This window comes from Pteropus alecto, unplaced genomic scaffold (genome assembly GCF_000325575.1).
Source record: "Pteropus alecto unplaced genomic scaffold, ASM32557v1 scaffold7, whole genome shotgun sequence".
Classification (NCBI taxonomy): Eukaryota; Metazoa; Chordata; class Mammalia; order Chiroptera; family Pteropodidae; genus Pteropus; species Pteropus alecto.
Window position 1 is genome coordinate 28,616,690 of NW_006494614.1, and position 9,135 is coordinate 28,625,824.

Below are 9,135 nucleotides of genomic sequence, written 5' to 3' on the forward strand. Positions count from 1 at the left end.
AGAATTGTCAAAATGAAAATTATTTGGCTTCAACCTTGGATGCCTAAGAACATATGTAACAAATTTCATTGTATTATACCAATGGAGAGAGGTCTTCAGGCCGCAATTAAGGATCACTGCATAAGGCTGATACAGCACACTTTCATAGAGCTTTATTTTTGCTAGGGCAGTTCCTTCACACATCTTCCCTGGAAGCTCATATAAGTTATTTATTTTTAAATAGTTTTAATGAAATAAAAATTCTTATACAGTAAAATGCATTCATTGTAAGAATGCAATGCGATGCTTTTTAGCAAATGTCAATCTGGCTATTATATAAAAGTTTCTCTCTCTATTTATAACTTTCACAATTATTAAATTACTAGTATTTTTTCTTATTAAATAGAAATATTTTAACCACTAGAAATTTTCAAAACATTTATGTCAGAAATGCTTTTCAAATTTATTATACATTGTCATGACTAAGTAAATAGTGAACGTAAGTAAATATTTTCACTTTCTAAAGCAAATTTATTTTGGGATATAGACTTTAGACTTTAGACTTACAGAAGAGCTGCAAAGATAGTAAAAATAATTCCCATATACCTCACATCCAGTATCCCCCATTTTAACATCTTATCTTACTATGATACACTTATCAGAACTAAGAAATGATATGGGTACATTACTATTAAATAAACTCTGGACTTTTATTTGACTTTCACCAGTTTTTCCATTAATGTCCTCTTTCTTTTCCAGAATTCAGTTCAAGGTATCACACTGCATTTAATTGTAATGTCTCTCATTCTCCTCTGGTCTGTGTCATTTTTAAGTCTTACCTTCTTTTTCAAGGCTTTGGCAGTTTTGAGGCATCTTGTCCATGTGTCCTATAGAATATTCCCCAATCTGTTTTTTTTCTGATTTTTTTTTATGCCATCCTGGGGTGATAGGCTTTCGGGGAAGAATAACACAGAAGTGAAGAGCTTTTTCTCCATATCGCATTGGGGGTACATGCTATCCACATGATATCACAGATGACGCTAAATTATCATTACTTGTTTAAGGTAGTGTTAGCTAGGATTCTCCACTCTAACGCTATTTTTTTCTTTTTCTCTAGTCAATTCTTTGAAAGTGAGTCATTAAGCCCAACCCAGCCTCCTGGATGGAGTGTATTTACAAGTATGATTTAGAATTCCGTAAGAAACATTTGTTTTTTCTTCCTCATTTATTTATTCATTATAAATATTTTCTTGATGGCAAAATTTTTTCTTTATTTTATGTATTATGCAATATGATAACTTTAGAATATTACATGATGTTATCAGTCAGTTCTCCAGAGAAACAGAACCAGTAGGATACACATTTACATACATATACATATATACATATACATATACTTCACATGCACATACACACTCATGCATATACATATGCATATGAGAGAGAGAGAGAAAGTGCAAATTAAAGGATTTGGCTCACAGATCATGGGACCTGGCAAATCTGAAATAAGATAGGTCAGCAGGCTGAAAGGACCTGGGCACGAGTTGATGCTATAGTCTTGAGGCAGAATTTCATATTTGAGGAAATTCAGTTGTTGCTTTTAAAGCTTTTCAACTGACTGAATGAGGCCTACCCACGTTATCACACGTAATCTTTACTTGAGGTTAGCTGATTATAGATGTTAACCACTTTTACAAAATATCTTCACAGCAACATCTAGATTACTGTGTGATTGTATAACTGGATACTATATCAAGATGACCACAAAGCTATCACACATAACCTGTGGGTTAAATTTGTGTTCACACAAAGGAAGATTTGGTGTTAGTTGTTTTTTCCCTTCTAAAGTAAACTTAAATCAACTTTATTTTCTATCATTTGCCTTTTTAAACAAACAAACGATCCAATCAAATGAAATATGTAGAGCTGTACAACCACTTGGACAAACAAACTTCAACCATTTTCTGAAAAAAAAAATAAGTAAAGTCTTACATCAAAGGAAGAAACAGCTACTGCATTTAAGGAGTGTCCAGATATGCTCCTAGGTTGTATGATCATGTTCAATAAAATTATCTAGTTCACCGTCAGTAGAAAACCTGTGACATTAAAAACTATTCTTTAATTCTTTAAACGAACACATCCATTTTCCTTATTAGCTTTGGTAGACTCTGAGGTCCAGAGTAGAAACAAAATGGAGGAAGAGATGTATTTTTTAAATGTTAAAAAGTAATTTTCTCCTAGACATTTGAGGATTCAATTTTTCAGCCTAGAGTATGGCTTCCTAATTGAGGCTGCTGACTGCAGGGTTTCTCCCATCTAACACCTACTGCATTCTTCTGTCAGGCACATCGGTTTATTCCATTCCTTTTGAACAAATTGGTGCATCTTACTGCAGTGTTTTTGGTAACATTAGAAATAATTTTGAGCCTTAGTACACTGCTTTCAGCATTTGGATAATTTTCAGAACTTATTCATCAACTTGTAGTCTCTTCTCCCTGAGACATAAACTATTTTATTTGCCTGATATCCTTGTTGGTAATGCCCATGGCCTAGTGAATCACAGTACCTCGATATGAAAAAGTTTCAAAACCATTCGCTTTAAAAATTCACTCCTCTTCCTTGACTTGACATTATGTGCATAAGTCATTAGTTATAAACATACCCTGCATACATTTTTATTTTTAATTTAAAAAATTTAGAATATCAAAAACACATTAAAACAAACATTTTCTCTGAATTTCAACAAATATTTTCTCTGACAAATAATACTGGAAGTGAAAGGATTCTATATATATAATTTCCAGGTAACAGCAATTAGAATGAAAAACTTTGGGTCAGCTTTAAATATTACTGCAAAATTATAATCTATAGCATATACCTTTCTTATATATCCATCTCTTGTCAGGTGGGAAATTTTTTTCTATAATATTTTTTAATTATATTTGCTGAATTCCTCATGATTTCATGAAAATAACTGCAAATTTTTCAGAGAAGTGCCCGCATTTAAGATAATTGTCTGATTAATCATGACAGTATAATCCACTGTTACCTACCAAGTTCCAAACATTGTGCTAAGTACTTTACATACATTACCTCACTCAGTCCGTACAAAAACCCGATCAACAGATGAGGACACTGAGACTTGTACAATGACAGAGTCAATTATAAGCATAAAATACATGTTTGTCTGTCTCCATGATCGATGTGACAAACCTAATTTTGGAGACCCTTCAGAAGCTGTCACCACCCTAGAAGGATTTCTCATTTTGACCTGACACATATCATCTTCTTCACTTTAATTCTTTGTATATTTCTCACATCAGGGCTTTTAGGCTTTATAACTTTGACAAGAGATTCTGTGACTTTCTCACATCCTCAATGTCTCTCTTAATTTAAACACACAGTCTTCTTTCTTTTTACCACAATGAAAAATGGATCTTACCTCCCTATCACTGTTAAATACTACCACCACTACCATTCCACCATTTCTTTATTGTTTCTGTCTCCCCAAGTATACTTTGTTTAGAACTCTTCTTTTTCTCACTTGTAGGCTTAATTTCTTTCTTTTCTAGTTTCTTTTTCACATAAAAAACATGCTTATATGTCTCCTATTCTTTTTTTAAATAATATTCTGAAATGCGTGATATTCCTTTAAAAACTTTTGCCTCTTTTTGGGATTAGAATGGTATGTATACCACTAAAGGAGACTGAGCCTTTAAATTAAGATGTCTCAAGTCCCAGCTACGCAGAGCTGATGACTGAGGCTTAGGGAGGCCAGAACAGGCAAAAGCCATAAAGCGAAAGTAGGATTTATTAAAGAAGAAGGGAGAGGGGTATTCTAGATTGAGTAGATAGAATGGGCAAAGGAGGACTGGTCCTGGCAAGTCAAGCAGATATTAAAGTCATTAACCTTTATTAATAGAGAGAGAAAGTGGACATATTTTGTGAGAGAGCTTCAAATTCTATCCAAGGGGATGGAATTAAATGCAAACACCTGGAATTCGAAAGCTTAAAATGATTCTGAAAATATTGTGTTGGAAACATCAGAAAACATAATACCTAAATTGATACTGGATGGAGAGGTGAACAGGCACAGTACAATAAAATATAACAAAAAATAATTCCAAAATTTCAAGAATGATGGACCTGGAGATTGACAGTCCTTACAGAATGGTATAATTTTGTGGGAGATCAAGGAAAAATACTTAAAGTCACATTCCTGAAAGGCAGAAAATTTCTAAAGTTCTCAGGGAAAAAAAAAAAGATTTGGTATTCAAAGATCAGTTTCATAAATAGTTCATGTTTTAAGTTAAAATTCTAGAGGCAGAGACACTAAAATGTGGAAATTATTTCAGGTTGTGATGCATTTAAATGCACTTAATTTGCGTAAATCACTTGTACATTCAAATAGTTGACCTTTTGTGACTAGATCAAGAGTGTCAAGGTGATCTTTAAATATCAGCCTTATTTTCTGGATATCAAATTAACTTTCCAATCAACTAATTTTTTTTTAGCTCTTAGAAAGTTAATCTAACAAAATAAAAACCTGTTGTATCTTGATATTTGCTAATTACATATTTTTTTTTTTCCCTAAACTTTTGTTTGGATACTGACCACAGTGTCTTACCTTGAACTGCGTATACAGGTAGAATCCATCATTTGAATATCTGATTAATAGATGAATATATCAACACAAGCCATGGACTCACTCACTATTAGACTCACCAAGAATTTTCTCCTATCTCTGATCTAGAACCCTGCAGGAATTTTCCTTTTTATCACTTGCCATTTATTAGTGTATTGTTTATTAAGCACCTACAAAGTTCTATCACTATTAACCCAGCAGTAACACAGCATTTGGGGAGATTATATGCCAGTGGGTAGAAATTGACAATAAGTAAGTTAGCAAGTAAGTAGATAAATTAATAAATAAATAAAAGAATGAAAGGAAGAAATGAAAGGAAGGAGAGAAGGAAGGGGAAAAAGGGGGAAGGGAGAGAGGGAGAAAAAGAGAGAGGGAGAGAAAAGAAAGGAAGGAAAAAATGGTATAATTTCTGATTATGAAAGCTGCTATTAAGAAAATAATTATGGTATTATAATAGAAAAATATGTAGAGAGGAAAGTCAACATTAGATCGAGTGGCCAGTGAAGACCTTTCTGAAGACATCACTTTTTTGAGACAAGACCTGAAGAATAAAGGAAGTAACCATTCTAAGAACCAAGTTAAGAATATCCCAAGCAGAGAAAATAAGTATTAAAAAGTTAAACTATAAAACTCTTAGAAAAAATATAGGAATAAACCTACATGACCTTGAATTTGAAAAAAAAAAATTCCTAAATATATCGCAAGTATAAGCAACAAATGAAGAAAAATAGGTAAACCAGACTTCATCAAAATTAAAACTTTTGTGCTTCAAAGGGCACTATCAAGAATGTCAAAATACAACATACTGAATGACAGAAAATATTTGCAAATCATATATCTGATAAGGAGCTTGTATACAGGATACATAAAGGACTCTTAACAATTCAATAATGAGAGAATAAACAAAATAATTAAAGATTAATAAAGATAAAATACAAATGATAAATAAGCATATGCAAAGATGCTTGACGTTATTAGTCATCAAGGAAATGTAAATCAAAATCACAATGAGAAGCCACTTTATATCCAGTAGGATGGCTATAATCAAAAAATCAGATAATAACAGTTGTTTGCAGGGATCTGGACAGATTAGAACTTTCACACATGGCTTTGGGAATGCAAAATGGTGTGGCCACTTTGGAAAACAGATTGATAGTTCCTCAAACAATTAAACAGATAGTTACCATAGGACCCAGCAATTCTACTCCTAGGTGTGTACCCAAGAGAAATGAAAACACATGTCTATACAAAAACTTGCCCGTGAATGTTCATAGCAGCCTTATTCATAGTAGTCAAAAGGAAGAAACAAATGTGTGTGTGCATGTGTGTGTTAGAAGGAGCAGAGTGAGAGCTAAACAGATGGTGAGCACTGACTCCCTGGCTCAAAGAGGACAGCATTTGTTGTTGAAGAGCAACTCTGCCTGGTGTATTAGAGGAAAAGGAATGTGAGCTAGCCCTTCTCTTCACAAGTTAAGGGAAGGAAAGATAATCTCAACAGGACCTTAAGGGCCTGGAAAAACTGAAATTTAGGTAAGTTAAGTGATAATATATCATGAACTAAACTCAGACAAAATTATCTTGAAATTTTAACTCCTCAGCTCCTAATTCCAAAAGAGAGATAATACAAAGGCATACCTGGAGTGACTTCCCTTCTCACATATTTTCATGGACTGATAATTGGTCATATTAAGAGAATAGAAGGGATCCAAAGGCAAATCATTGCAGTCACTTCTACAGTGGCTGGTCCTGAAAAGAGGATGTGGTGATGGCAATGAATGTGGGGCTTTTAAAAGTACATTTACCACCTCTCTACCTCAGCCCTGGAGATTCTGGCATATATATTAGATGTAAAAGATGGCTCAGCATATAGGTTCACAGATTTCACTGTATCGCCAGGCTATTATAATATATATGATACATAGTATCAGGAGTGGAAATAAATGTAATGCAAACTTTTGTTAGTAGAAGATCTGCATTAATTTTTGTGGGGCATATACTGAGACTATGGACGATGTAATATTAAATCAACATTAGCTACAAAGCGATGATGAGATTTACATGAGAAAAGAAATAATAATAATGCTTGCGTTTGCATTACACTTGATAGATTACCACATGCAATTGCATAGCTGAGCTCATTTAATCTTCACAGCAGTCCTGTAATCTAGGCAAAATAGCTATTATACTATCTTAATATTTTTGCAGTCAGGATAATTCATGTGTCAAAGTTTACTAAGTAAATAAACAAGAGCTTATTGAGTACACATCAACTGTTCTATCATACCTCAGCTATTCCCTATAACAGATAGTGCAGGAATAGAGGAGATGTGAGCTATCTTTATTACTGGGCTAGCAAGAGCCCCATACATTCATTAAAACTGGCTTTTTCTATTTTCATATCTTAGGATTCCATTAAGGCAATAACCTAAGGAAGAGAACCCTAGGACAACTCTCAGAGGTGCCAAATAACCAGAATCTTATCAAGGCAATGGAACTCTTAATGCCTTGTTTAATTTTTTAGAGTCCACAGATACAGTCATCTTTAAGCCACCAGAACAGAGTCCTAATGCAAAAATTCAGCATTAATGTTAGGCTTTCTGTGACTTAAGGAGACTTACTGAGATTATGAAATTGTCAATAAAATATTGAAGTTTAGGGAGAGCTTCATAATGTTGTCTTTGAGTAATTAGTTAATTAGTGTGTGTGTCTGTGTGTCTGTGTTGAACCTTTCTTGTTCTTTCACAGTTGACGAAAAATAAGTGAAAATAACAGCACTCAACTAAGTTTCATTAATAATTAGCTTATAATCATTAAGTAGATGATACTTTATAGGTGCTATAATAATTTCTAAATCTATTATTCAAATAAGTAAACTAAATTAATTAAATGTTCATAATTTACCACTACAGGTCTTTTTTCTTTGCCTACAAATCTAATTGTAACAAACAATATGAACTGACTACTTTCGCTGGGTCAATGGATATTGTAAATTAAAATTTTATTTTAGTGTTTCATTGTGGGATTGGCTAAATATTTATTACTGAAACCAAGAACTGTTAAAAGACATTTAGAAGTCCATGTGCATATTAGATTGTTATTCCTTAAAGTAGAATGCTTGTCTTTGATAGACTATAGATTTTCCCCCTGTACCTGAAAGTGGACCATTCCTATGAAAATTTTCGTTGGTCAAAACGGCATGAAGCAAAGAAGCAATTACCTTAGGACACATCTTGCTAATGGATATACAAAATAAACTGAGATAAAGCACAGATGCTCTCACACAGTTCAAAGCCATGGTGGCTTGATGCTAAGATGCTGAGCAGTTTCAGGAAAGAAGCTTGGCGGTGCCACTCTCACTCCTGGGGCGAAAGGGGTTCACGCTGCCTCTATGACTGCTGCAAAACAAACTCTGAATGCTGTTTTTGCTTTTTGCCTTTTTTCATAATAATGAAAATCTTCACTTGTTTTTTCAGTTAGTGAAAACGGGTGCTAATACAGATTTCTCGTTGACGTGAGATGTTTTAAAGCGAACCTCGAAAAGTGGGGCATACCTGTATTTGTTGCCACTGAATACGTGTGTGGCACATAGGAATAATTGAATAAACGTTTAGTAAATTGAATTGAAGGAAATAAATTATCATATTCAAGAGGTCAGAAGTATAATTTTAAATTATAAATATTACTATATTCCAACTAAAAATAAAACCAGAAATAAAATCAGAAAATAAGTAATCATTTATGGTTAGCAATATATAGCTATATATATTGCAAATCTTTTCCTTTCTTTTAAAGCCATAATTTACCATCTTCTAAATGGTAAAATCCTGTTGAAAAGCTAAGTTTCATTCAACTTTTACTATGTATTGTTTTCCCTAGTAAACAGTATGTTTTTTAATACTGAGAACTGGGACTATCTGTGGGTACGGATTACAAAAATTTACTTTCCTCCACAGATTATAGAATAAATATACATACGAATTGCACATTTAACTACAATTCTAGAAAGTCAGGAATTGATATTTGTTTTGTCACTATTGTATACCCAAGGCCTTGTATATATCTGGCATGTAAAATGTAGCCAATAAATACTTGTAGAATATCAAATCACAAAAATATTAATACAGAATTTCGCAGATTATATTATCTTTGATAATAATATGTATCAAAGGTAAATCACTACATTAGAACAGTTATTGTGCCATCATTCTGTGTAGAAAAGTGAATAATACACTTGTAAACAAATATTTTACAATGAAGTTAAAGCATATGGAATTACTCAAAAGTCTTATTTGAACAGATGTTTTGTCATTTGCTGAACATAATGTAAATAGATTATTTTTCTTTTTTTAATTGAAGTATAAATGGCATACAATACACTATCAGTTTCAGGTGTACATCATAGTGATTCAATATTTATATACATTAAGAAATAATCATCACAATAAGTCTAGTTACCATCTGTAACCATATGAAGTTACTACAATATTATTGACTATATTCCCTATGCTGTA